The sequence below is a fragment of the Manis pentadactyla genome, chromosome 6 (assembly GCF_030020395.1).
Source record: "Manis pentadactyla isolate mManPen7 chromosome 6, mManPen7.hap1, whole genome shotgun sequence".
Lineage (NCBI taxonomy): Eukaryota > Metazoa > Chordata > Mammalia > Pholidota > Manidae > Manis > Manis pentadactyla.
The window spans coordinates 16,746,003-16,773,751 of NC_080024.1; the positions used below are offsets into that span (position 1 = coordinate 16,746,003).

Genomic DNA, 27,749 nt, shown 5'->3' on the forward strand with positions numbered 1-27,749 from the left:
CCATCTAGCAAAAGAAACAGGATTGGAGAAGAATTGACAAGAGAAGAAAAGGGGAAGGGATAATGCAATGGTGATTCTCAAACCCAGTGTGTTATTAGGGTTTTTAAGGAATAAAAGTTCTCACTTTGGAGAGTCATAAAGCCCCATCACTGTTTGTTTGACTTGGCTACACGTACCTCTTCTTAGATTACAGCACATGTTTATTATTTAAATTTGAATGAATAAAAATTGATTTTGAGTGGGTATGTTTTTTTTTTGTTTTTTTGAGTGGATATGTTTTGAGGGGTAAGCGTAGATACACAGATGGAAACCACAGATATACAGAATTAGGATTCACTCTCTGCCCCCCCAAAAGGACAGCCAAAGGAAAAAAGACTTCACCTTGCTTTGAGCAGGAATTAGGCCTTGTGGAAAAACTTCCCTGAAGAGACCGTCATTAAATCTGAGGGAATTAAAGGGGATCGTGAGGACATTTCTTTTTTTCTGTAAATATTTGTGAAACAGAATCAGTTCCCATTTGTCATGGACCAAATCATGTCTTCCTGAGTCAAGCCCTAACCCCCAATGTGACTGCATCGGAGACAGGGCCTAGAAGGAGGTAGTTAAGATCAAATGAGGCCATAAGGGTGGGGCCCTAATTTTATAGTGTCCTTATAAGAAGAGGAAGAAACACCAGAGATTTCTCTCTTCCTGTGTGCAAAAAAAGAGGCCACGAAAGTGCACAGCAAGAAGATGGCCGTCTTCAAGCCAGGAACCGAAGTTTCCAGAACCTTGATCATCAGCTTCTAGTCTTCAGAACTGTAAGAAAATAAATGTCCACTGTTTAAGCCACCCAGTCTGTGGCCCCTTGTGGCGGCCTGATCTGACTCGTATGCTTCTGCCTGAGGGAGGGAGATGAACTGGGTCAGTCAACAGATGGGATTAACTACTCTTCTAGGTTCTGGGTTTCTGGCAGGACAAGGACAGCTGTTCCCAGCAAGGGTGGGGCAGCCTCCTCACAATACCTCTATCCCATGGGCTCTAGAATCCACATTCTTTTTCCTAAAACGCAGTTTCCAGACCCATGTAGCTGCACCTTCCTCAGAGTGGGTAGGAGCGGCGGCTCTTCCCAGGGGAGGCAGGCAGTGAGCAGACGACTTCCGTCTCCCTCCCGAATGCTGCCACAGCCGTAATCCAGGCGCAGTGCCACGGGGTGCAGACTGGACCTCTCAAGAAATAAGAGGAGGATGCTGCGGAGACGTCGGAAAGAGCCTTCGCCCCTCACAGATCAACCCACCAAGGGAGGGCAGCCCCGATGGGCTTGCAGACATCGAATGGTTTCTTGGGCCAAAAAGGACCAGTGAAGAGTCTAATGCTTGAGACAGGGACAATGTCAAGGGACAGTCACCCCAGGAAACCAGAGGAGGTGGGAAAAGGAAAATGGGGTATTTTTAAAGGAAATGTGGGGTAGTGTAGGCTTAAAGAAAGGAATCTGACTGTGCCTGAAAGCTGAGACAACTTGCCTGTCTTTTGAACGAACTCTGCTTAAAATTAAGAGCAGAAATCTGTATTTGATAAAAAACAAACAAACAAAAAGGAACCCTTTTGTTTCAAAGCTTTTGAAGAAGGAGGAGAAGGAAGTCAGGCTAGTTTCCTCTTTATTTTCCTAGTAAATATTTGCATCAAAAAATTCCAAAGTGTGTCACTGTTAAAATAAGGTGAGGTGGGTATTTTGAAGGGGTACTAAGGGGGCATATAAGCTGTGGAGTACTAGTAAACTGACAGAGAACAGGGCCTGATTTGTGTGCCAATTCCTATGTTGTAAATATTCCCACCAAGGCTGATTTCAAGCTAACCAGTAGTTTAAAAAATCAGCTTGCAAAATTGCTGCCCATTTATCCAGTTTCTGGCAAGCCGGCACCAGCTGGCTCTAGTATGGTCCTGTAGGGCATGATGTAGCAAGTGACCCAGCATAGAACCAGCTGGAAGGGCCAGAGGCCCAGGGAACGAAAGAGGCCCCAGGGATGATGTCAAGAACAGAAGCAGATTTTTCTCTCTGGGATGCATAGCCTCACATGCATGAATGGAAGTCCACTGTCATGGTCACTGGCTACCCCACTTCCCAGAAGGGACAAGTGCCCCTCTGTTCTTTAGGAGGCACCATCTCATCCCCCAGACACTGCACTGGCACAGCCTGGAGCCCCAGGGAAGAGAAGCAGCCACAGGGAATCCCCAAACGCACCACACTCTTAAACTCTAAAATGCCAGCAAGAACTTCGATTAACAGAGAAAAAGAAAAGAAAGGGAAGGAAGGGTGGAAATTTCATGTAGAAAATCTCTTCAAGCATTTTAAAACCAGGAAGCCCAATGTTTCCCAGAGTCCAAGAAAATGACTATAATTTCCCCCATAAAGGGAGCAAGAGAAAAGGATTCCTGAATCCATTTTTGGATTTGGCCAAACATGGGGCTGAGTGTCCCCCACTCCAAAAAGCAACAGGATGGGGGCGATTCCATCAGCCTCCTGCCCCTGACCTTCTGTCAGTGAGACTTACAGACTGACCCATACTCTGGACACTCACGAATAATCATCCACTTAGAACCTCATTCTGTCATCCACTGTTAGTCTTCAACTGAACTACAAACATATGCTTTTGTTTCCAAAAACAAAATTGAAAGCAGAAACCAGGACTGGACTGGGTTTTTTACCCTCTCTAGCTTACCTTCCAGAACCTGGCACTGGGCTCCTTGCTCGGTCAATGTCCAATACACCCTCGTCCTATTGAATTCTTCCTCTTTCCCACAAAGAAACTCACCAGGGGATTCTCTCTGAGGGCTGTGCCAGTCACCTCCAGGGGGGTATGACAACCTATTCTTTAAGGCCCATGAGTCAGAGGACTGGGCAGAGTCTGAGCTGGCTCCAGTGAGCTTTGAATAATACTTAATGAAGTGGATTAACTAAAAAATAGGATTATCATACACAGCCTAAAGGTTTTTATTGTATGTATGCAAGTTATGCATGTAAGAGTCCACGTAGATTATGTTTGAACAGTGCTTATGTAAGAAGATACAGCCCGTGTGAATGATGCATCTATTTCCACCAGCCCTCTGGCTGTGCTTCCAGATGAAAACTCCGACATTTCCTCAGACTGGGGAACCACAGCCCAGAAGCCCTTCACTGGGAACGATAAAGGAGAAAGGGTGACCTCTGCTGGTGAAATGGGTTTTTTAAATCTGGACATTTTCCCCAGCTGCAAAGAAAACAAGTGAGCAAGCAGAGTGGGCGGAGGTTAAGACTGTGACAAATGTCCTCCCTAAACAAACGATCTTTTTTTTTTTCCACACTAGTAATTTTTACAAACTCTTCAGCAAAAGCTCATGGTGCGTTTGGCTCAGGAACTCTTTAACGCTGTGTAGAAATGAATTCAACCAGTTTTTTCTTGTGTTTAATATTCTTAAGAAAAAATAAATAAATGCTTTCGTGTGGAGCTTGATCATTTGTTTAATGTTTTTTCTTTTTTCGGTATTTCATAAATTAAATGAAGAATTTTCAATTGATTTTGAAATGTAGGGACTAATTAGAATAAATGAAAGTGCAGCCCCCAGATGTCTCATAAAATTTACATTTATTTGTTGGGCAGATGCACATTTAGGAATTAAAAACTAAACATTTTCAAAGTTGTCTCTCCATTTTTGCAGTTCAATGAAATACTTGAAGTAAGTTACTTTGTTTACTTGCAATGCTCAAAATAAAATCATTTCCACGGCATGCTCACTGTGTCGCTAGATTTTGCCTCTCTGTCTTTCATCACTTTTGACAAGCGAAAAACATGTATTGGGCTACTGAGTCTCTAGCAGTATTCAATTATTAGTCAGACTTTCCCTAATCGTAGACATCACTTTAGTCTTTAGCTTTGCCAATTTAAAGCAGAACACTTCAACTTTTCCCAGAGAAAAGCTGGGCAAGATCTTTTAAAAATCTGATTTTGTTAATTGCCTAATGCAGCTGCACACATAATTATGATGTATGTGTAATCAGACTTGGGAGGGGAGGAAAAAGAAGAGAGGGCATGTGGGAAAGAGACTTAGAACCCTATTCAGAGTAACGTAAGCTGGATTATATTTTGGGGGAACCATATTCTTTTGGGAACCATAACAATAAAAGATATCAGTATCTGGTATAATGGAACCCATGCTCTATCTTTACTAATAAAATATAATATTCAAATTAAGTAAAGTATTTAAATGCATGTTTGTATGTCTTACATAATAAAAAAATTGGATTTTTGTCAGATAGTTTTCTTAAGCCAGTGCACTCTTTCCCCGAGCTTCTTTTTGGTCCAATGAGAGGCAAGACAATTCCAGGGTCAACACCTCTTTGGAAATCTGGCAGAGAGGCCAGAGAAGGAGAAAGAGTAAACTTAATAATATTGGTTGGGCTGCTGTCCTGGACCTAAACTGCAGTGGACAAAGAGAAAAATAGTAGCACAAACAGTTCAAGTCGGCTTCATTCTCAGCACATACCATGACCTCGGTAGCCCCTTGCTTTTTTATATCATATAATAAATGCATTCACTCTTTTCTAATACCGAGACGTGAAATTCCTTGAAGGCCATTCATAGTTTTTCCAACTAGGTTTTTGTTATATATGTTTTTAAAAGTAGACATCGCATTAAGAAATTATTAAATACTAAATGTTAGTATTTATTTGCTGGTGCACTTACTTTAAAAAAAAAACATAAGACTTAAAAATTCAAGTAGTTGAACTTAGTATTTATGGAAAGAAATAGTAATAAAGGAAGAAATATTTTTCTAAAACTATATATATTTCTTAACCAAAGAACACTTTACAGGTGCAACCATCAATATTAACATTTAATAGATAATCATCAATTAAGGTGATCTCTTCAAATGTCCAAGTCATTTCTCTCATTTGACTGATATTTATTAAGCACTGGCTATACACCACACACATTGTGCTGGGCATTAAGAAGACAATGGCCCATAGAGTCTGACACCTTTCTAGCCTTTCTGGAGCTTACAATATCATGGAGGAGCCAGACATCCATCAACTGTTCATACCAGTAAATATAAAACTATGAGAGTGATGAGTGCTACAACCTAGAGGTAGACGGTCTTAAACTAAAGAATTCTGTTTTAAAAATCCATCTGCATAGTAGGCAAATCCAGGGTTGCTGATTCTGGCCTAGGGCAGAGAAAGCTCAAATCAAAGAGCCAAAATCAACATTCCATACGCACAGCATGACCAAACAAACTCTGAGGTACTTGGTCAAAAAGGTGCCTGATTCAATTTAAATACATTTGTTCAGCATCTATGCTTTGTAAAACTGTGCTTCTCAAACTTTAATATGCACGATAATTACTTGGGAATTTTGTTCAAATACAGATTCCGAACCTGCAGGTCCGGGGTGGGGACCTGAGATTCTGCATTTCTAACGAGTCCCAAGTGACACTCATTCTCCTGATCCATTGATCATACCCTCAGTAGCTTCAGTTCAGGAAAGGTGCTAAACCAGCAGGACTGCTGGATCCCCATCCTTATTCCCTCACCACCATCAACCCCACAAGAATAGAAAAGGAAAAAGGAAAACATTGTGAGTGACTCCTGAGTTTACTGAGGCTGCTTTGGAGTGGTGTTTGGGGAGCACTGGGGGTCTGCCTTTCTCCATTATGCATGGCCTGACCGAGCAGCCAGTACCCTAGGAAAAAAGTGACCATACAAAACAAAATAACAAGATTTTTGAGGACCACAGCCATATCAAAATGAAGCTAACCTCCTGGATTAGAGATTCCAACAGAAGCAGAAATACTAAAACACATGGGCCAAGTATTTAATCAGCCTGATAAATGTATTAAAAATATGAGAAAGAATTAATGATAAGAAGCAAGAAGACATAAGAAGAATCAAACAGAAATATTAGTAATATAATATACTAATAGAAAAAGAGAGCAGGCTTGATATCACTGAAGAACAAATTAGTGGACTGGGGAATCAGGATGAAGAAATATCTCAGAAAGAAGAAGAAAAGGAAAAAGAAATAGTCAATATAAAAGAAAAGCTAAGAGATAAGGAATATAGACATAGAGGCACTAACATCTAGATAATAAGAGCTCCATTAAAGAAAGAAAGAAAAATGGAAAGGAAGAAATATTTGAGGACATAATAGAGATCAATTTTTTGCATTAAAAAAAATACATATCAGAAAAATATACACCTAGATATATTATAATAAAATTTAAGAATATTTTTAACAGTTCTAAAAGCTGTAACAGAAAAAGCAGATCACATACAAAAGAATAAAAATCAGATTAACATCAGCAATATTAGATGCAAAAAAAAAAGATGGAGTAGAGTTTCCACAGAATTTAAGGAAACAATTTAGAACCTAATATTTTATTCTCAACCAAACTGTCATTCAAATATTAGGACCAAACAAAAATATTCTCCTGTATACAAGACATACTACAGGAAGATTTGCATTATAAATAGTTTTGGTTGAAGTACCAGGGAGAAAAATATCTAAGACATTCTGCAAGAGATTTGTGGAATAGGTATGATCAAATAACTTGTGAAACTTTCTTACTGCTTAAAAAAGCAAGTTAAGGCCAAAGAAAAACAGAATCTGCCTCTAAAGCAATACAGAATTAAAAGCCTTGGTTATATCAACATAATAGGAGTGAATGGAGGAGAAAGCAGGGTATCCTAAATATTCACCTTAGGCAAAATAAGGGCTATACAGATATAGCATTAAAACTAAAAGTAAGGAATATAAAAGAAGGCTCTGTAAAAATGGCAAAAACTGAAAAATTAAGAGGATAAAAATAGGACCATGTGTGTCATTTATTATAACACAGGTAGATGGACTGAGCTCACTGGTTAAAGACAAGGGCTGACATATAAGATTTATTTTTTAAATGCTGAAATGTGCTTTTTACCATAGACATCCTTCAAATATTAGGATATGCAAAGGCTGGGGGAAAAAAAGAATGAAAAGAGACATATTAGACAAACATTAACCAAAAGAAAAGAAATCTGACTTACCTATATAGATTCCAGAAAAGATTGTCTTTAATTAAAGAGCATTATTAGACATAGAGTTCCCTGGGACATAGAAATTCCACTCCCAGATATAAATCCAAAGGAAAATAGTACATATGTGCAACAGTGAGGCAGACTGACTCTAAAGCGGTCCCGCTATGCCTGCTTCCTGGTGCCTGTATACCTGGGCCATCTCCTCCTCTTGTGTGTGAACAGGACCCACATTTGCTTCAAACTAGCAGAACATGGCAGAGATGATGGATTGTCATTTCTGTCATTGTTACATAAGATTGTAACATTTGTCATACCAGCAGACTACCTGCCTTGCTGTCTTTGCTGAAGATTCTCAGGAGGAATTGAGGGTAACCTCCAGCTGACAGCCAGCAAGAAACCAAGGTGCTCAGTCTGACAGTTTGCAAGCACCTGAATCCTGCCAATAACCCCATGAACCTGAAAGGAAATCCTTCCCCGGTCAAGCTCTGAGATGAGGCCACTGCCCTGGCCAACCCCTGACTGCAATCCTATGAGAACTCGAAGCACAAGACCCAGTTAAGCCATACCAAGATCCTCAACTCACAGAAATTGTGAGATAATAAATGTGTCTTATCTTAAGCCACTAAATTTTTAGTAATACTGTTACATGGCAATAGATGAACTAACACAGTAAGAGAGAGACAAGAATGTCAAGAGCAAAGAAATAATTTTTAAAAATCTAGAAACAGCCAAATGCCCATCATTACAAGAGGAGATAAATAAGCTGTTATATTAACCAGCTTGAACATTACATCACAGCCAGATGTCACAATATGGATAAATCTTAACAATATGAAACTTCTTAAAAAAAAAAAAAAAGCCCCACAAGATGACCTCCGCATGATACCCTTTTATAAAGTTAAAAACAAGTAAACCAATTCTTTTTTATTTGTTTCAATCAAAAACATATTACTTACAAAGCTAAACGTCTAAAGTTCTGATAAAAGTAAACATAAAATTCTTACAAAGTTACACATAAACTTACCATATGACCCAACAACATCACTCCTAGGTATTTATTCAAAAGAAATGAAAACATATATCTGCACAAAAACCCATCTGTGAATAACTCCAGCAGCTTTATTTGTAATATGCCAAGAACCGAAAACAACCCTCATGTCCTCTAACTATGAAAGGAAAAACAGATTGCAGTCCACCCGTACAACAGACTACCACTCCACTGACACGTGCAGCAACACTGGCGAATCTCAGATGCGTCACTGAGGGAAGGAAGCCAGTGTGATTCCACATCCAGGACTTTCTGGAAGAGGCAGAACTCTGGAGATAAGAAACTAATCAGCCGTTGCCAGAGACTAGAGATGGAAAAGGAGGAACTGATAACCAAGAGGTACAAGAGCACTTTTTGGAATGACAGGCCTGATATATATTCTGATTTGGGCGGTAGCTATACAACTGCACTCATTTGTCAAAACTCATAAAATTATAGATTGAAAAGGGTGAATAGTACTGTATGTAAATTATTCCTCAAGTATATATATGTGCCTGGTAATCCCCTGAACCAGGCCCTCCAGCCCTTACTACCTCCTATAAGAATACAGAAGGAGAAATTGTGTCATTGGAAATGTTACAGTTAAAATTACTGTAGAGAATGGCCTTGAAAAGGGGGAAGTTTCAACAAAGTGCTGTGTATAAAAAGGAATAAAGGAGTGAATATTGCTTTCTTTGTTTTGTTGATGGAGGATGTTTATGACTTTACAACTGTAAATTTCGTTTTGCTCAAGTCAGGGAGGTACTGAGTCATTGCCCGACCACCTGCAATACAGGGGGACCCCTCCCAGATCAGCAGCTCTATTTGGTCCAGATTCACTTTGCCTTGGAATGCCCCATAAATGGCCCATTAACAGCCCACAAAGAGATTAAGAAATAATTCCATTTAAGAGAGTGCACAGTTTAACAAAACGATCCTTGAATCAGAATGTTCTGCTTCTGCTATCTTTTATGAACCAAAGGAGCCGTGGTTTTGAGGTCACAGTCAGCCTGACCATATTTTGTTCTTATCTCCGTATTTTCTACTCCATAATGAAATTTAAATAGCTTGCTATCGCTAAGTAAATAATCGGCGCCATAACAGCCTTCTGGAAGCTTTTAATTGTGTCAAACCAGCTCTTCAATTCTAAACATTCCTTACAACCAAATGATATTTAGAGCTTTGGGTGTCTTGGCAGATGGAGATAGGAACACAAAATGGGCTAAGAAGAGCTGAACTTCCCATTAATTGTGGCAGTACTCCTTTACTCAAAAGATCGTAAAATGCCTGAGGTCATATCTTTAACTTGGTGTGTGTCAGGGATGGTGGGGTGGTGGCAGGGGGGTGGGGGAGGTCTGACCAAGAAGCAGAGAGTCTGGGTTTTAGTCCCTTTTGGGCTCTCTCCCAGCTTCATGATTTGGAACATGGCACTAAATAACCTCTTGGGGCTTTATTATCTTCCGTGTTCATCTGACTGTAGCCAGGGCGTCCCCTCCCCACTGCCCCAGACCAAGTGCTCTGGTGGGCAATAGGCTTGCACCAAAGTTCCAGAATGGGAACTCCCCATTCACCAAACAGTCATATGTCCAGAGATCTGCTTTGTTCTAGGGACATTACAGAGATGTGTGCCCACAGGGGGGCCAAACTATGTGGCATGCAAAAAGCCTCCAGGCTGCTGCTGCCAGCCCACATAACCCAAAATAAAGGAAATCCCTGGTCAGGTATGATGGGAAACACCAGTGAAACAAATCAGATTTCTGTACCATGGGACTTTATTTGCTCATGTGCTTGGAGACTTCCCTAGAAGTGGGTACCAAAGTATTTAACCAAGGAAACCCTTTTTCAAAGATCAATACTTGGGGCTGTCATACTGTAAAAACACTGGTACAAATTTATGACGCTGTCTGTTTATTTTTCATCCATTATCCTCTAATCAGGAGATACTCAATCCTGGCTGCAGAATGGCATCACTGGGGACCATTACCTGGGCCTCATCCTTAGAGATTTGGCTTTAATTGGTCTGCGGGGTGGGACCTGGACACACCTTATTTTCAGCTTCCCTAGTGGTCTTAGCACAGCCAGTGTGTAGAACCACTCACTCAGGGACTCTGGGAAGATGTCTCCTCTTCCCATGCCTACTGTAGGGCATTAAAGGGGGTGTGCATGGCCACCCCCAGGGCAGTGTGGGAAGCAAAGCCAAAGAAGGGTTCACCTGTCCCCCCAGAGTCAAAAACCACAAGATCAAGAGACCCTGCCTATTGGGCGAATCTCCTTGGAAAATAATGAATGAGTAATGCTGCATTTCCTAACAGTTGCTTACTCAATTGGGATTCTAGCCTAATCATCTCTTTAAAAACCCTGTGGATTTTGCCTTTCAAAATGGAAATAACTTCACTGATTTTCTAGTTGTAAATTTAATGCCTGCTCATTGTTGGGGGGAGAAAAAAACACATAAAAGTGTAAAGCAGAAAATAAACAATTGTTCTTAATCCCCACCTCACCCCCTTCACTATGAGCATTTTGTGTTCACTTTTATGTTTTTAATATTGTTTTGTATATGGCATTTTACCTATCAATATCTCTTGAATGTACTTCCATCCCAATATAAATAAAACTACACTATCATTTTTAATGGTCCTACCATATTCTGTGTAAAGCAGAAATTATTTAAATGATCCCCATGTTCAGCCACTCTTGTGTTCAGTGAAGGGACAGATATCTTTGTACATGTATCTGATTGTTTCCTAAGAATAAATTCTTACAAGTGGATTCGCTCATCCAAATCTGCAGTCAACTGAACCCGCTTAGCTAGGCCACCTTGTCCATTTACCCATCCAAGGGAGCTACTCTCCCCTCTCATTTCCCAACCCTACCTCTTCCAGCCTTCTCCACCCTCTGACCCTGTTTATAAAGTATTTTCTACTTGTCATTAGCCCAAGTGCCTCCACCTTTTATTAAGTCTCCTTCAAGCTTTATCTCTTAAAGTCAGTATTTTACTCTAGAAAGCCTTCCTGGAGATGGGGGGGGTAAAAAAGATGGCAGAGAAGTAAGGCAAGGAGGAAACCTCTCGCTCTCTCACTCTCACACACACACACACACACACACACACACACACACGGGAAGCAACTATAGCAAATACAACTAAACCGGAGAATGACCTGAAGACTTAAGAACAGACCACCAACATCTGGTGAAGAAGAGGAGCCCATACAGAAAAGGGAAAAACGGCAGGGCTGCAATCAAGCAGAACCCAAGCCCTTCCCCCACCCCAGCCCCCAGGCGGGAGGAAGAAAAACAGACCAGGAAGCTGATAGGAGCTCAGGAACTCTGCACACCTGGCCCCGGGGATCTGCTCTGAGAGCATGAGTCCACACTGCATCGGGTTCTGGTGATTAGCAGGACTGGACAGCTGGCGCACTCTGGAAGGCTGAGACTCCGGCCATTTGCAGAGGACAGGCGTGCTCCTCCCATCCCACTGAGACCCAAAACAGAAGCAGCAGCTTGAAAGATTTGCCAGCAGCAGGAGGGGTGCCAAAGGGGTGAGGGATGCATGGAGCTCTCTCCACAGGAGAAAGGGCAGGTGGACAGTAACTCCCCAGACCTCCCTCAGCACAATTCGTGTACTCTCAGGATTCCCAGACACTCCATCCCCCTTCCTGATGGCTCAGCCCCAAGGAGCTTCTTGTGTAACATGGCATGCCAGCCCACTCAGCCCAGCAGTGTCAGTGCCTGTCAGGCAGAAGGAGGCTTTCCCAGCTTTCTCAGCCCTGTCCAGTCCAATTAGAGAGACACCCGCAGGAGCCACTGCCAAGCTCTCCTTCCTCCCTGCGGGCAGTCAAGCCCAGGGCTGCGCACCTCACCACCACCAGGAGCCACCCTCTCACCTTGCTCTAGCAGCTACACACCCAACCATCACAGCACAAGTCAATGCCCCCAGTGCCCCACATGCCCTCCTACCTTGCGACTCACCGCCACTGTGCACCAATGCACTCTGCCACTGTGCAACTCAATGCATGACTGCCATGCCCATCCCATTAGCCCAGCAGTCCTGCTATTGCTGCAGGGTAGACAGAGGGCAGCCTCATTCACAACAATCCCAGCAGAAGCCATTTCTCTGGTCACAAATGGCTAGCTGAGGCAAACTGCTAGCCTCAGCAGAATGAGATAAGCCCCTGCTTGCAGACAAAGAGGGGGCCCCACCCATTGCCCACCAACAGCAACTGGGGCTCCAGCATGAAGGAAAATCACACACTGAAGAGGAAAGAATCCTGAGCTTCTGGGCACCACAGGATGCTTTCTTCATAAATCCATTACTCTCGACCAGGAAGCATAGCAAATCAATCTAATATAAAGAAAGAAACACAGAAACCCCGACAAAATGAGGAGGCAGAGAAATATGTTCCAAACAAAACTACAGGAGAAGACACTAGAAAGAGGTCTAAATGAAATGGAGATCAACAGTCTTCTAGATAAAGATTTCAAAATAGAAGTCATAAATATGCTTACTGAGCTGCAGAAAAGTATTGAAGATCTCAGGGAGAATTTCAAAACAGAGATACAAGAACTGAAAAAGAGCCACTCAGAGCTGAAGAATACAACGACTGAAATGAAATATACAATGGAGGGAATGAATAATAGATTGCTGCAAGTAGAGGAAACAATGAATGTAATGGAAATTAGAGAATGGGAACACAATGAAGCTGAGGAGCACAGAGGAAAAAGGATCTCTAGGAATAAAAGAATGATAACAAAGCTGTGTGACCAATCCAAACGAAACAATATTCACAAAATAGGAGTACCAGAAGGACAAGAGAGAGACAAAGGAATAGAAGGTCTCTTTGAGGAACTAATTTTGAAAACTTTCCCAATCTGGGGAAAGAAATAGGCAGGTCATGGGAGTGCACAGAGCCCCTAACAAATGGAATCCCAGGAAGGCAAGACCAAGACAAATAATAACTAAAATGATAAATATTAAGGTAAGGAGAGAATATTGAAAGCAGCCAGATAAAGGAAAAAGATTACTTACAAGAGAAATCCCATCAGGCTATCAGCAGACTTCTCAGCAGAAACTTGACAGGCCAGAAGGGAGTGGCATGAAGTATTTAATGTACTGAAACAAAAGGATTTTCAAGCAAGAATCCTCTACCCAGCAAGATTATCACTCAAATTTGAAGCAGAGATTAAACAGCTCCCAGATAAACCAAGGCTCAAGGAATTTATAAGCACTAAACCAAACCAGCATTACAGGATATGTTAAAGGTACTGCTGCTGTTGATGGAAATGTTCCTAAGGCTAAATAGTTTCTCCAGTGAAAATAAACTTACAGGAAAGGTAGTAGACAAATTGCTTACCAAGCAAGTACAATGTTAAAACAAAAGGAAAGTCGTAAAGCCAACTATACACAAAATCAGCCAAAGGATACACAAAAAGTGCAGATAATAACATCTAATACATAAAGTGTGAAGGAAGAAGAAAAAAGAAGTACTTTTAGATTGTGTTTGAAATAGAGCAATTATCAACAATATAGACTGTTATACAGTCAAGAAGCTATCCTTGAACCTTATGGTAACCACAGACCTAAAGCCTATAATAAATACACAAAAAATTTAAAAAGAGAAGTCCAACCACAATACTAAAGAATACAAGAGAAGAGTATAAGAATGGAAGAAAGGAACAGAGAGGTGTTATAAAAACAATTAAATGGCAGTAAGTACATACCTATCAAAAATTTACCTTAAATGTAAAATAGACTGAATGCACCAATCAAAAGACATGGAGTGTCAGAATGGATAAAGAAACAAGACCCATCTATATGCTGCTTACAAATGACTCATTTCAGACCCAAAGACATACACAGACTAAAAGTGAAGGAGTGGAAAAAGATATTTTGTGCAAATAACAGGGAGAAAAAAGCAAGAGTAGAGGTACTTCTATCAGACAAAGTATGTTTCAAAACAAAGAAAGTAACAAGAAAGAATGAAGGACATTACATAATGATAAAGGGGTCAATCCAACAAAAGGATATAACCATTACAAATATGCATCCAACATAGGAGCATCTAAATATGAAAATCAAATACAGAATTAAAGGGAGAAAATAAATTGCAACACATTCATTTTAGGAGACTTTAACACACCACTCACATCAATAGATCAACCAGATGGAAAATAAATAAGTAAACAGGGGCACTGAACAATACATTAGATCAGATGGACTTAACAGATACCTGCAGAACATTTCACCCAAAAGCAGCAGGGTACACATTTTTCTCAAGAGTACATGGAATGTTCTCCAGAATAGATCAGATACTAGGCCACAAGAAGAGCCTCAATAAATTCAAAAAGATTGAAATAGTACCAAGGAACTTCTCAGACCACAGTGGTATAAAACTAGAAATAAATTAGACAAAGAAAACAAAAAAGTCTGTAAACACATGGATGCTAAACAACATGTTTCTAAATAATCAATGAATCAATGAACAAATTAAAACAAATCAAGCAATACATGGAGACAAAAATTGAACAGTCCATTATTTGTGGGACACCGCAAAAGCAGTTCTAAGAGGAAAGTACATAGCAATACAGGCCGACCTCAGGAAACAAGAACAATCCCAAATAAACAGTCTAAACTCACAATTAAAGACTAGAAGAACAAATGAAGCCCAAAATTAGTGGGGGGGACATAATAAAGATCAGAGCAGAAATAAATAAAATAAAGAAGAATAAAACAATAGAAAAAAATTAATGAAACCAAGAGCTGATTCTTTGAGAAAATAAACAAAACAGAGAAACCCCTAGCCAGACTTATCAAGAAAAAAATAAGAGAGTACAAAAATAAATAAAATCAGAAATGAGGAGTAGTAACAATGGATACCACAAAAATACAAAGAATTATTAAAGAATACTATGAAAAATAACACACCAAAAAATTGGACAATCTAGAAGAAATGGAAAAACTCCTAGAAAAATGCAACCATCTGAGATTGACCCAGGAAAAAACAGAAAATCTGAACAAATAATCAGCAATGAAATTGAATTTGTAATGAAAACACTACCAACAAACAAAATTCCATAACCAGATGGCTTCACAGCTGAATTCTACCAAACATTTAAAGAAGAGCTAATACCCATCCTTCTTAAAGGATTCCAAAAAGTTGAAGAGGAGGGAATATTTCCAAACTCATTCTGAGGACACATACTCTAATACTAAAACCAGACAAAGACTCAACAAAAAAAGAAAATTATAGACCAATATCTCTGATGAACATAGACGCAAAAATCCTCAACAAAATATTAGGAAACTGAATTCAAAAATACATCAAAAGATCATCCATCATGACCAAGTGGGATTTATTCCAAGGATGCAAGGATGGTACAATATTTGTAAACAAATCAATATCATACGCCACATTAACAAAAAGAAGGATAAAAGCCACATGATCATCTCAATAGATGCTGAAAATGCATTTGACAAAATTCAACATCCATTCATCATAAAAGCTCTCAACAAAATGGGTATAGAGGGTACATACCTCAACATTATAAAGGTCATATACTACAAACCCACAGCTAACATCATAATTAATGGTGAAAAGCTGAAAGCTCTTCCTCTAAAATCAGGAATAAAACAAGGATGTCCACTCTCACCACTTCCATTCAACATAGTACTGGAGGTCCTAGCATGGCAATCAGACAACGCAAAAAGATGAAAGGCATCCAAACTGATAAGGAAGAAGTTAAACTGTCACTATTTGCAGATGATATGATATTATGCATAGAAAACCCTAAAGACTCCACACAAAAAAACTATTAGAACTAAACTGGACCAGCAAAATTGCAGGATACAAAATTAACACACAGAAATCTGTTGTGCTCCTATACACTAACAACAAAATATCAGAAAGAGAAAGCAGGAAAACAATTCCACTTATAATTACATCAAAAAATAAACAAAATACCTAGGAATAAACCTAAACAAGGAAGTGAAAGACCTGTACTCTGAAAATAGAATTATGATGTTAACTGTGGGTTTGTAGTGTATGGCCTTTATTATGTTGAAGTACGTACCCTCTATTACACCTTTTTAGAGAGTTTTTAATCATGAATGGATGATTTCACTTGTTTGTGGAATATAAATACAAAGCAAAACAGAAGGAACAAAACAGCAGCAGACTAGTGGTTACCATGGGTGAGGGGTTAGGGTGGGTGGGAAGAGTGAGGGGGCTAAAGGGGCACAAAAATTCTCCATCATAATATAAGCTGGTCACAGGCATGGTAGTACAGCATGGAGAATACAGCCAATGATTCTGTAGTATCTTTCAGGGTTGACAGATAGTAACCACACTAGTGGGGGTGAGGATCTAATAATATGGGCAACTGTTGAACTACTGTGTTGTATATTTGAAACCAGTGTGAAATTCTATGTCAATGATGCTTAAATAATAAAAGAAAGAAAGAAAGCCTTCGTGATTCTGTGCAAATCTCCCCTCTCCTTGCACCAACTGGCTCAGTTCAGACTGGAGGTCTCATCACCCAGCAGAGGTCGCCAAATCCTCTTTTAAAGAATTATCAAGGAGGCAGCAAGCTGAGGTTGACCCTTCTGGAAAGCCTCCCCCACACAGCCCCACAGCCCCTCCGCCCTCCCCAACTGGCATCTGTGCTTCCCGCACAGCACACTTGTCACTGTGTTACAGCTGTTGACACATTACTCTTCCCTCCAGACACTGTCCCCTTCATCCCCGTGCCTCCTGACACCCAGCACCTTATCTGGCTGAGAAGACACGTCATTGTTTACTGAATGTCTGCTATTTAAAGGCCATATTTTTCCAGGAAAAACTTCAATCTGTTTCTAATATTAAAATAGCAACTATGACCCACAACTTTGCCAGAAAAGACACAGACTCAAGTCGACGCCTGGGCAGACTCGAATGACCTTGTCGCTAAAATGTCAGAAAGCCTGGAATCAAAAGGAGCTCTGCTTTTTCTCCTGGTGTTTCTCCCCCGCCCGGACCTGGCCTGGCCTGTCCAGCTGCAGGGCAGGAAGGCTGTTGGCGGAAACCCCTCTCCAGCCAGCCTGGATCCTGGAAGCAAAGGGCCCCGTGTGTTTTATTCTTGCCAGCTCCACTCAGGGACTTTCCAGGATTCACAAGGTCATTTATTCAACAAGTGCTTGTGCCTGGCAACACTGGTGAAACACAGGACAGAGTCGCAGTCTTCAAAGAGGTTACAGTTCAGAGAAATCAAAACCAGTAAACTAACAAATAAGGCAAATTATAAGTTTTGACGAATATTTTGAAAGAAATAAAAGGGAGGCTAAAATGAAGAACTGGAGGTTCATACTGTTAATCACCCTCAGTTTGGGTGACCAGGGAAGGCCTGTTGGAGGAGGTGACATTTAAGCTGGAGGAGCCAGCACCTGCCTGCTGGGGACACAGGAGGGGAACATACTCCCTGGAGAGGGAATGGCACCCTAAGGCGCCCTGAGGTGGGAAATGGCAAAGGGCATGGCCCTTCTTTAAGACCTGGGGCCTGGTGAATGAGGCAAAAAGAGACTGGAGGTGACTTTGTGGGGACAAAGCACGAGTGCGGTATGTATACTTCGGTGCATGAGTTCCAAGTCTCTATCAGACTTTAGGGCCAGTTGGTTATCATAGTTAAGTTATATGGATTCAAAATTATTAAATACCTCAGGTTTTCTTACATCTCCTATGAACAATAAAATTATTGTCTTTGACTCCAACTCTTCAAGGTACCTCAAACCATGGTCATGTCAAGACAACCCAAGCAGACAGAATAAAATTGAGACAATATGTTGAAGGAATTGTATGAAAATTCTCTGAAACTTTAATATGCTTTTAATTTTTTTAATTAAAGAAATAAAGCATATCTATCCATGTCATGTCAGTATTTTTTCTTTCTAGTTTCAACTTTTCAAGCAAAAGATCGTCACAGATTCCTTAGCGAGGGCAGGGAAGATGCAGGAGAAAATGAGGCAGGAAAGAGCTATTTTATATAATTCTCTGAAAAGGAATGAGGGTCCTTCACCCCAAAAGCAGTGTTGCTTAAACCTCCTGTTCTCAAATCCCCACCAATCTCTGCTTCTAGCTGGGGACCCGCATGCATCCACAACTTCTTTCGACAGAGGTATTTTTGCCTGTGTTCATGTTTATTCTGCCCCAAGTTAGAACACACCCAGGCAAGTGTCAGCGTGACCGGGGTCTGACAGAAAGGGGAGCAGTTTTCTGCCCTAGGGAAGGGAGGGTCACACTGGTTAATCCAAGCATGTGTTATTGGGAAATATGACAGCATTCACACAAAGTCTTCCTTATTCGGGGCTGTGTGGGAATAAAACACACATTGAAATCCTGAGTGCTGCCTTTTTGACGCCCTGCCTCCTAGTTACACCTCAACTAGTCGGCTTCAGGAAGTCTGTCTTTGCTGATTTCCAAAAGTAACCCGAATCTGATCACCTGGAGAAGACATAAGGTGCAGCAGGGTGGAAAAGGCACAGTTCTACCAGGAACTGCCTGGATTAACATCGCTCAGCCAGCTTTACTTTCTTACTGAGAAAAACAGGTCTTTTGGAAACAATTCACTTTGCAAAACCATACCAGGGTCTTAGTTTGCAACATTGACAGGGACTGTGAGAAAACAAATGCCAGACAGAATAATTGGCCTTCAAATGTGCTGACTGATGAAAAGCTAAGTGAAAGGTTCTTAGCAGCTAATGGGTGGGGGGATGGATGAGAGAATTCTTAGTGGGGAGGCAGTTGGGCGACACTGTGTAGCTAGCCTAAAACCGGTACAAAATGCTGAGGGCTTAAAGGAGGCGAATCCTCCACCCATCTGAAGGTCAGGCACGTGGCTTCAGGGAAGAATTGTGTCTGAATTCCATTCTGCTGCTCATGCCACAGTATTGAGGAAGGTTTCTGAGAGGCTGGGCTTTACTAGGGTCTACTTTTCTTGCCACTTAAATTTCAAGGAAACATCAATGAGTTTGCACAGGACAAGAAATTTCAGGGTTCCAAAATCTGAAAGATTGGGATTCTAAAATTTCAAGATGAACATGCCAGTTAGTTAAACCCCAATAGGTGTGGGGATTTTTAACACTGCCTTTTGCCCCACCCTCTGCTAAGTATTCCTCTGAGGCGTCGGGTGCAGGAAAAACATCTCGAAGCCTCGGTGAGGGTTCTCAGTTCCTCCCATATCTAATCTGGGGCTCCATAGCCGAGGTTCCTTGTTTAGAAAGAAAGCACATAACACAGACCAGTACTCATGGGAAATGTGTTCTTTCCAACCAAACAGATCCCCTGAGCTTTACTTTTAGGCCCCGGAGCATCGCCTAAGTTGCAAACATCTGGGTGACTTCCCCATCCCACACCTCAGGCAGACATCCCCAGTCGGTCATGCCACTCATTCTCACCAACAAAGGACCCCAGGGAGTCACTACCAATCAAAAGGAATTGTCACAAATGCAAGAGCCAGTTCAGTGTAAGGAGGACTTGCCTTCTGATGAAAAGAACAATAGGACAGGTGGCAACTAGGGTCTAGGCCCTGCAAAAAACCTTAAGGAGACTTGAGGCAAATCGCTAAGATGGCCACCTCTTCTTAAACAAAATGAATGCTTCCAAGGCTTGGTGAATAAATAATACACTTAAATTTTGGTTGACTCGGGTTTGAGTTTTAAAAATAGATATAAATATATGAAGATTTCAACTTTCCGAGCAGTCAGCTTGGGGGTGGGTGGGGGTGTTGTTAAGTTACTTTACAACAGGGTTTGCCAAAGATCTCTTTAAATGCCAAGTTCCTCTCCACCAAATGTATTAGAGATTCTCAACTACCTGAAAGAAAAAGAAAGGAAAAAAGATGGTTGGATACACACCAATCCCATCTGCGAGGCATCACTGCCATTTGAAAATGAATCCCAACCATGAAGCAGCTATGAGAAAATGTGATTCAATTTACACAATTCTTATCTACACACACTTCTTCAGAAATAACTTGATGCTTCGAAACAAGTCTCACACTGGGCTTGACATATTGGGCCTTGTTGTTGAATACCTGTCAAGTGTGAGCCCCAGGCCAAGGGTGGAAAAACCTCATGGAGAGGCAGGAAAGGAACTGGTCATTCATCACTGCAAATGTACATTACACGTCCAAAAAGCACAACTCTACTGCTCTCAAGTAATCCTAAGGTTTTCACCCAATCACCCAACAGTCATTTTCACTCAGTGGTTACTCAGGCCAGCTGCATGGTGCCCAGGTTACCCAAGAGTGGTGGTTGTCAAACTCCATCCCCCAGAGGTGCCCTGGGGCTGCCCACCTGAGATTGGGAGGTGAAGTAAACAACTCTGACTCTCCCCTCAACACATACAACGTGCTTCAGTCAGAGCAGCCCTTCCTCCATCTCTTCTACAGTTTGACTCTCTACATAGATTTCATTTGCAAAGGACGTGCTTCACTACTCCCCAACAAAAAGGTTTTTTTTTTCTAAGTTACTGATATTAGCTATTCTAGCAAGTGGTCAGACACGGTCCCTAGAATCCAAACCAATGAACAGAATAGTAGGGAGATGAACATTCCTGTGCCAAAGCAGGATAGGCAAGACTGAATTTTTAAAAACTTTTTATTTGGAAAAAAACTTTAAACTTAGAGAAAAGTTACAAGAACAAAAATAATTAAAGAATTTTGATTTCCTTTCACCTGGATCCACCTGTTGCTAACAGTTTACCTATGTGCTTTATAATTTGCTTTCCAGTGTGTCTGTCTCTCTCTTTCTGTATATGTGTATTTTTTCCCTTGAATCATTTTAGAGAGTTATATATATCATGGCTACTTACCCCTAAATACACTAATTGTATTTGCTTTGAATGGAGACATTCTCTTACATAACTATAGTATGGTCATCATTTTCAGTACCTTTAATCTAATTATATTTTATAGAATCTATGTCCATATCTCATTTTTGCAATTGATCTGGCAATGTCCATACAGCATTATCCCTCCAGCATAGAATCCAGTCTAGGGCCAGGAATTGCATTTAACTGTCATGTCTCTTGTTCCTTCTTTTATCTGGAACATTCCCAGAGTCTGTCTTGGTCATCCATGACAACTACATTTTTTAAGTATAGAGTTCCCCTATCCCCCAATAGTAATAGAATGTTCTTCTTGGAATTTATCTAATGCTTCCTTATGATTAAGGCTATACATTCTTGGCTAGAATACTACATAGGTGCTGTTGTATCCTTCTCCCAGGGTATCACATTTTTAGAGGCACATAATGTCCATCCATTCTCATGGCCGATGCAGATTTTCATCAGTCAAAATTTCAAAATTTCTCCACTGTATAATTGCTATTTTCTTGGAACAAGTAATCAGTCTTTGGGAGATACCTTAAAACCATACAAATATCCTTCTCCTTATGTAAATTCCCCCCTAAATTTAGCATGCACTGATGATTCTTGCTTGGTCTAACCTTTACCTAATGGTTACAAAATGCTAACTTTCCAATTCTAGCACCTTCTCCCAAATTACCAGTTGGCATTCAGCATTTCACTATAAACAAAAGCCCTCCCCTCTCTCCAATATTATTATTATTAAAATATCCATTTGTTATTGGTATGAACTCATGAATTCCTATTTTTAATGGTTTATGATTCATAATTATACTTATTTTGGCATTCAAATTGTCCCAGATTTAACCAGTAGGAATCTTTTCAAGTTGGCCTCTGTGTCCTTGTGATATGCTCTCACCTCTTTTTGAGCATTTTCTTAATTTATAGCATAATAAAATTTTCCAGGATCATCTTTTATGTACCCTGCCTCAGCCCTGGAATAAACTGTTTCTCCCAGGAACCCTGGTTCCTTTCAGTGGGGAATGGTATTAGAGACCAAGATATGGGTGCTAGGTGTGCTCAGTGTACCTGGGCATACTCACTGAGGTGTTATTGCTTCTTGGCCCTTTCAGCAGACAAAGCTAGGTAACAGATGCATATATATACATTTATACATACACACATTCATATCCTGCATAAACAAACACATAAATATGTTTTCAAAATATGGTACACACTGATAACTCTGATTTCAAACAATCCCAGCAGGGTTCCTTTTGCCTTCCCCAATTCCATGTGATTTCCCTTCTTCCCTAGTAAGAACCCTAGTTCACAACAACCACATATTTGACTCATTTGCTCAATCCTGCAATACATTCAAAATCATTTGTGTTGCTTTTCCCTACCACTACAAAAAATAAGCTTACTAAAAAGAGTTCAGGATTTGTATGCGATTTTCCCTGCTCTGACCATGCGCCCACTTAAGACTAAGGTTACATAGTCAAATACTACATGCATAGGTAAGTTGGATTAATCATTCCTTTTTTTTCTCTTCATAATGGTTGTGGTATTCACTGAAATATAACTGAGTGATTTGTTTCAGTTTGCTTTCAGTTTTAAGGATTTTCCCTTTCCCATCCTTATTAATTTTGCTTTTGAATATGTAGAGCATTAACATGCTTCCAAAGGTCAAAACAGTGCAGAAAGATGCGCTCAGGAAGTATTACTCCCTCCATATTTCTTCTACCCTATTCCCCCACCTCTTGTAGGTAACCAATTTTATGTTTCCTGATTTATCCTTCCTGTGTTTCTTTTGTAAAGATAATCAAATATATATTTCCTGATTTTCTTTCTTTCTTATATACTTTCTTACATACATAGTACAGGTAGCATACTATACATAAAATCTTTTGTGCTTTGCTTTTCTTACTTAATATCTCCTAGAAATCACTGTATATCAATTCATAGAGATATTCCTCATTCTTGTTTACAGCTGCATAGCACTCCACTATGTGTGAGTACCACAGTTTTTTCAATTTCCTGTAGTTGGATATCGAGGTAGTTTCCTTTGTGATTACAAATGAAGTTAACTTGTGATATTTACATGTTGCATAATATTTGTAATATATAAGTATAATAAATACAAATATTTGTATTCATAAATGAATGACCTTGTGCATTTGTATTTTCATATTGTTGGAAGTATATCAGGATAAATTCCTGAAAGTCAGATTGCTGGGTCAAAGAATAAATGCTCATATAGTTTTGTTAGATATTTCCAAATTTCCCTCCACAGGAATTGTACCATTTTTTATTCTGATTAACAATGTATGAGAATACTTGTTTCCCCATAGCTTTGTCAACAAGTGTACTGTCAAGCTTTCACATTTTTGCAGATCTGATGGGGCAAGGTTGGACTTTATGGAAATGAACATAATTATGCACATTAAAGATTTATAATGGAAAAATAGAAACAACACAGAAAGAGCACTGGAGAGAATGGGGGCAGGAAGGATGACCTAATGCACCTTGCGTTGTAAATACACGAGCTAGGGATTAGGAAGTATAAGATGAAAGAAGGAAGAGATTGCACTAATAAAAACCCAATTACTTCTTAATCTCTGAAATTTAAAGGATTATTAAATTAACATTATATGCAAGCCAGAAGAGACAGTTTTACTGAGTGATGAATGAGTTCTGGGGTTGCATATTCAGACAGGGATAATGCAAAAATACACCTTCTTCCTATTAAAATGCCAAGATACATTTGCTCCTTCCTGTTGACATGCCATCTCTGTACCCTGTATTTATTTAATGGCATTTGTCTCCTGTATTGCAATTATTTATTTTCAAGTTTTTCTTATTTCACAGATGATGAGCTTATTGAGGACAGAAATACATCTTCTTCCTATCTGTATCTTTGGAACAAAATAATTACAGATGAGTTCGGTCTCTTGCAATTAAGTGTTGGTTGAAAGAAAGGAAAAAGACATGGAATGGAAGATGAAAGTAATGTCATTCAGTAACAACCTAGAACAGAGGTTATATTTCAAAGCACTGAGGTTATTCCAGTGTGAAATTTCCGTCCAAGGAAAGCACTTTTCCCATTGCTGCTTTTCCACAAGGTGTTTTCTAAACATATATTTAAATACAAATTCCCATCAGAATAAGAAGAGGGTGTCACATCCCAGGGATGGTGACTAATGCCCAGTGAACAGGAAAAGAATTAGAAACTTCATGAATTTTGTCAAGATTAATCTTTTGGTGCCTAAGTAAATCTCCAAGCTTTGATTACAGGTGTCAATGCAGAACAGCACCTCAGTGAGAAATGGAAGTCAGTGGGATTCAATGAAGCATGAAATTTAAGCACAGAATCACTTACTAGCAGGCATTAATGACTAATAAGGCTTATTATCACTAATGTAATAAATAACTAAACTTGAGAGCTTGCCCACACTTTTACATATTAATTCTTTGGATGCTCACAGTTTCAGGAAATTAGTTTTTTATGATAATCTTTTTACAGAAGGGGAAAACAGATCTTGTTTACTTTATCCAAGATTACTGGGCCCTGATTTTTCTGAACTCTGTGGCTGTACAGTGCAGGCCAAAGGAGCTGGGTTAAAACCTAACAGGCGATTAGAATTGACTGGAGAAATAGGAACCCAACACTAATTAAAAGAGTTTGCTAATTGCCCTTCTCTCTGCAGACATTACACCATTCTTAGTCTTTGGTCCTGGCACAGACTTAACCTCGGTTGTGCTCACTGCAAAACAGCAATGGCAGACAGAATACTGTTTCACAGTCACACTGGTCACAAAACACAGATCTTCTGTCCTTTCTAGAGCTATATCCCCAAACTCTTGGAGCACATAACTGCCTACTACCCCCTGGAAACCACACTAAGAGCTCCCTGTTTTGAATCTGTCTGGAGCCCGCCTTCCTAACTCCCCATTCAGGCTTTCCCAGACATGAGCTACCCAAGACTCTGGGCCCCACCAGCTTCCTTCTTGACTTCTGTTTCTCTCTTGCCCCATTCAGACCTGGTAAGATAAGCTCTGGGTAGAATTCTTCCTTATGGACTGGAAAATCTCCTGGGATGCAGCCCCCAAACCCCACAAGGCATTGCCAGTATTCAGTGCCCACCCCAGGCCAAGGCAGGAAATGCCAATGACCAAAAAAGGGACAGGTTGTCAGCCCTTCCAGTGCTCCTCCAAGCTCACGTGCATCCCTGGGGAGATGCCATTAATTCAACAAGTGTTCCCTGCCATCTACCATTGAGCACTACAAATATAAAGTCCCCAGGAGGAAACCTTGAGGGGAAGAGGTAACAAACATAATAAATGTAAGACAAGTCCCAAGCTTAAGGAAGTCCACAGGCCTCTTCTGACTGTGGCTCCTACTCACTGGTTCTTACATATTCTTGACCTGGAAGCCATAAGCACTAGTGGACTTCTGCCTTTCACTTTCATTCCTATAGGTGGGGTGCACCAAACTCCCCACCTCAGTTTAAACCTACTGTCAACATCTTCCTTGAAAGCCCTCTTCCCAGGAACTAGGAAATAAATAGAAATAAAAATCCAAAGCAGATTTCTCCTGGCTCGAGTGAACATTATGTATCTCAAAGAATCTTCAAACCAGAGAGAACCCTTTCAGGGGTTCTCTGCCCCTCACAGAGGCAGTCCTTTGAGGCATTTCCTCTCATCCTCTTTCACTGCAGCATGCTGCTTTCTGCCCTAACACACCATATGGTAACTACCTGTGTATTTGTATCCCTTCCTGTCCCCAGCTATACCTCTTTCCTGATAGACTGGAAACCCTTCCGAGAAGGACCTAAATCTGGCTCATCTTTGCAGCCCCACAGAACAATCTAGACCAATACCTTATATGAGTGTCTACTCACTGTAATATTAAATTTAAATGGATATTAATTGATTGATATGATCAATGAAGACCAGACTTGGCAGGAGAATCTATGGAAACAATATGGCCCCAAACCATAATACAAAGAATGGGTAGAATATAAACTTGGTGAGCAAATGCTGTGGGTAGGGGTTGCTAGAACCCTAATCAAAGTTCTAAATTCTCCTTCTGCCTCTCTCACAAGCACACAGTGTACCTCCAGGCCTCCTTTAGAGAAAGAAGCTTTCAGCTCTTGGCGACCTTCTCAGGAACTCAAAAATTTCTGAAGTAAGGAATCTCAAGACCCTTACATTCTAGTTACATTTAGAATAACTGGCCTTCTGGAAAACTAATGACAGTTTCAAGGGAATCCTCAGACCCAGGCCCTGTGGCTTGCACAATTTTCCCATACCCACAACCTCCATCCAATTTTGAAATATAAAAATAAGAATAATAAAGACTGTGTGTGCATGTTAAGGAGATGGAGAGGAAGGTTGAGACGAAACTTACGGAATAGATGTGGTACTCCATGTTCTCCAATCTGCAGAATTCATCTTCAATAAGAACAGTTAGAACTGCATCAGGTTCATCTCTATTGGAGCCTTTAAAGTGAAATGGTTTGGACTTGGCCACGAAGGCAAGAAACTCTACCTCTGGAAGGGAAACATTTATTTTGTAAAATGAGATATCAATCCCAAAATAATTACTGATGGTTAAGGAAGGATTCAAACCAATTAGATTTTCTGTTCAAGTTGATTCCATCCCATTTTTCAATGCCTCTGTGAGGTCTTTATGTGATCCTGGGGGCAAGTCCCTCCCAACCGCAGGAGGTCACAGATGAGAGGGATGGCGTGACCCAGGCTTCATGCAGAGCAGATGTCCCTGCTTCATGCCAATTAGGAGGCAGGAACTGTGCTCTCTGGCTCTGGCCTCTTGACTATCTGTTGATGTGAAGTTATATGTAACTGGAACCTCTTTGAAAGCTGAGCTGTGTGGAAGCCATTTAAAATTATTTCACTTCTAATTATAAGCCATACAAAGCTGTTTTCATGCAAGGGGAGGAACACTCCAGAGACTGTCATGGTTCAGAACATTCCATGGGTGACAGGTGGTCTGAATATTTGAAGAACTTTCTGTGTCCAAGATAACCTTGACTGCAGAAGGGAGCAGGGAAATTTTAAAGGGAATATGAACTTTGCATACAAAGTTGGAACAGATGAATCCCTTACACAAACCTCATTTTAGAAAATGCATTGGCCAGGTGGAACCATTTGGTTTCCTTGGAAGGCCACACAATAGCAATGCTGGACTGTGGGCTTTGGTGCTAGACAGAGCTAGGCTACGTAAACTGTGGCAAGTTACTAAATTTCTCACAGACATAGGTTATTTATCTACAAGGGGTAGGAAATAATTCCTGCTTAGAAGGTTGTTGGTCTAAAAATAAAATGCAATAACATATGTGAAACCACTAGCTCTGGGTTTGGCACAGGGCCATTGCTCCACTACATGAAAACTATTATCCTAGTTATGATTATTATGGTAAGCCATAATTATATGTTTGGAATATAAGTCCGGACAGGTCTATAACACATGACTGACTTTGCTTAGGCAAGAAGAATTTACAACAGCCCAAGAAAGTTGGACAAGAGAAGTTCAATCTCCAACTTCACCACTGTTTCATAAATTCTACAGCTTTTTAACATTTCCCATCTTCTTCCCAATTCTCAGTCCTTTGAGGCAGAATAGTATATATCAGAAATTAGCATAGGGGAAGAAATTCAGGGTAGGATAGAGCATTTAGAACTAAGGACTCTAGGGGGACCAGGAGATCAATTTAAATGGAAGCACATGCCCAGCTCCACAAGAGCTGACCTAGTAAGCTGACCCATCACAGAGTCATGGGGGAGGGAGATGGTTGGACCAGGTGAGCGTGAACACTGCACTGGACCCCAGGGA

General features: G+C 40.5%; 1 long non-coding RNA gene across 1 annotated transcript in view; it reads right to left on the reverse strand.

Annotated features, from left to right (window-relative positions):
* Positions 1-26,702, reverse strand: part of LOC118925440 (uncharacterized) — a 206,841-nt gene extending 180,139 nt beyond the window's left edge. Inside the window, exon 1 of the long non-coding RNA XR_008998165.1 lies at positions 26,304-26,702. This is a non-coding gene — a long non-coding RNA (uncharacterized LOC118925440). The remainder of the gene's footprint in view (positions 1-26,303) is intronic.
* Positions 26,703-27,749: the final 1,047 nt, after the last annotated feature.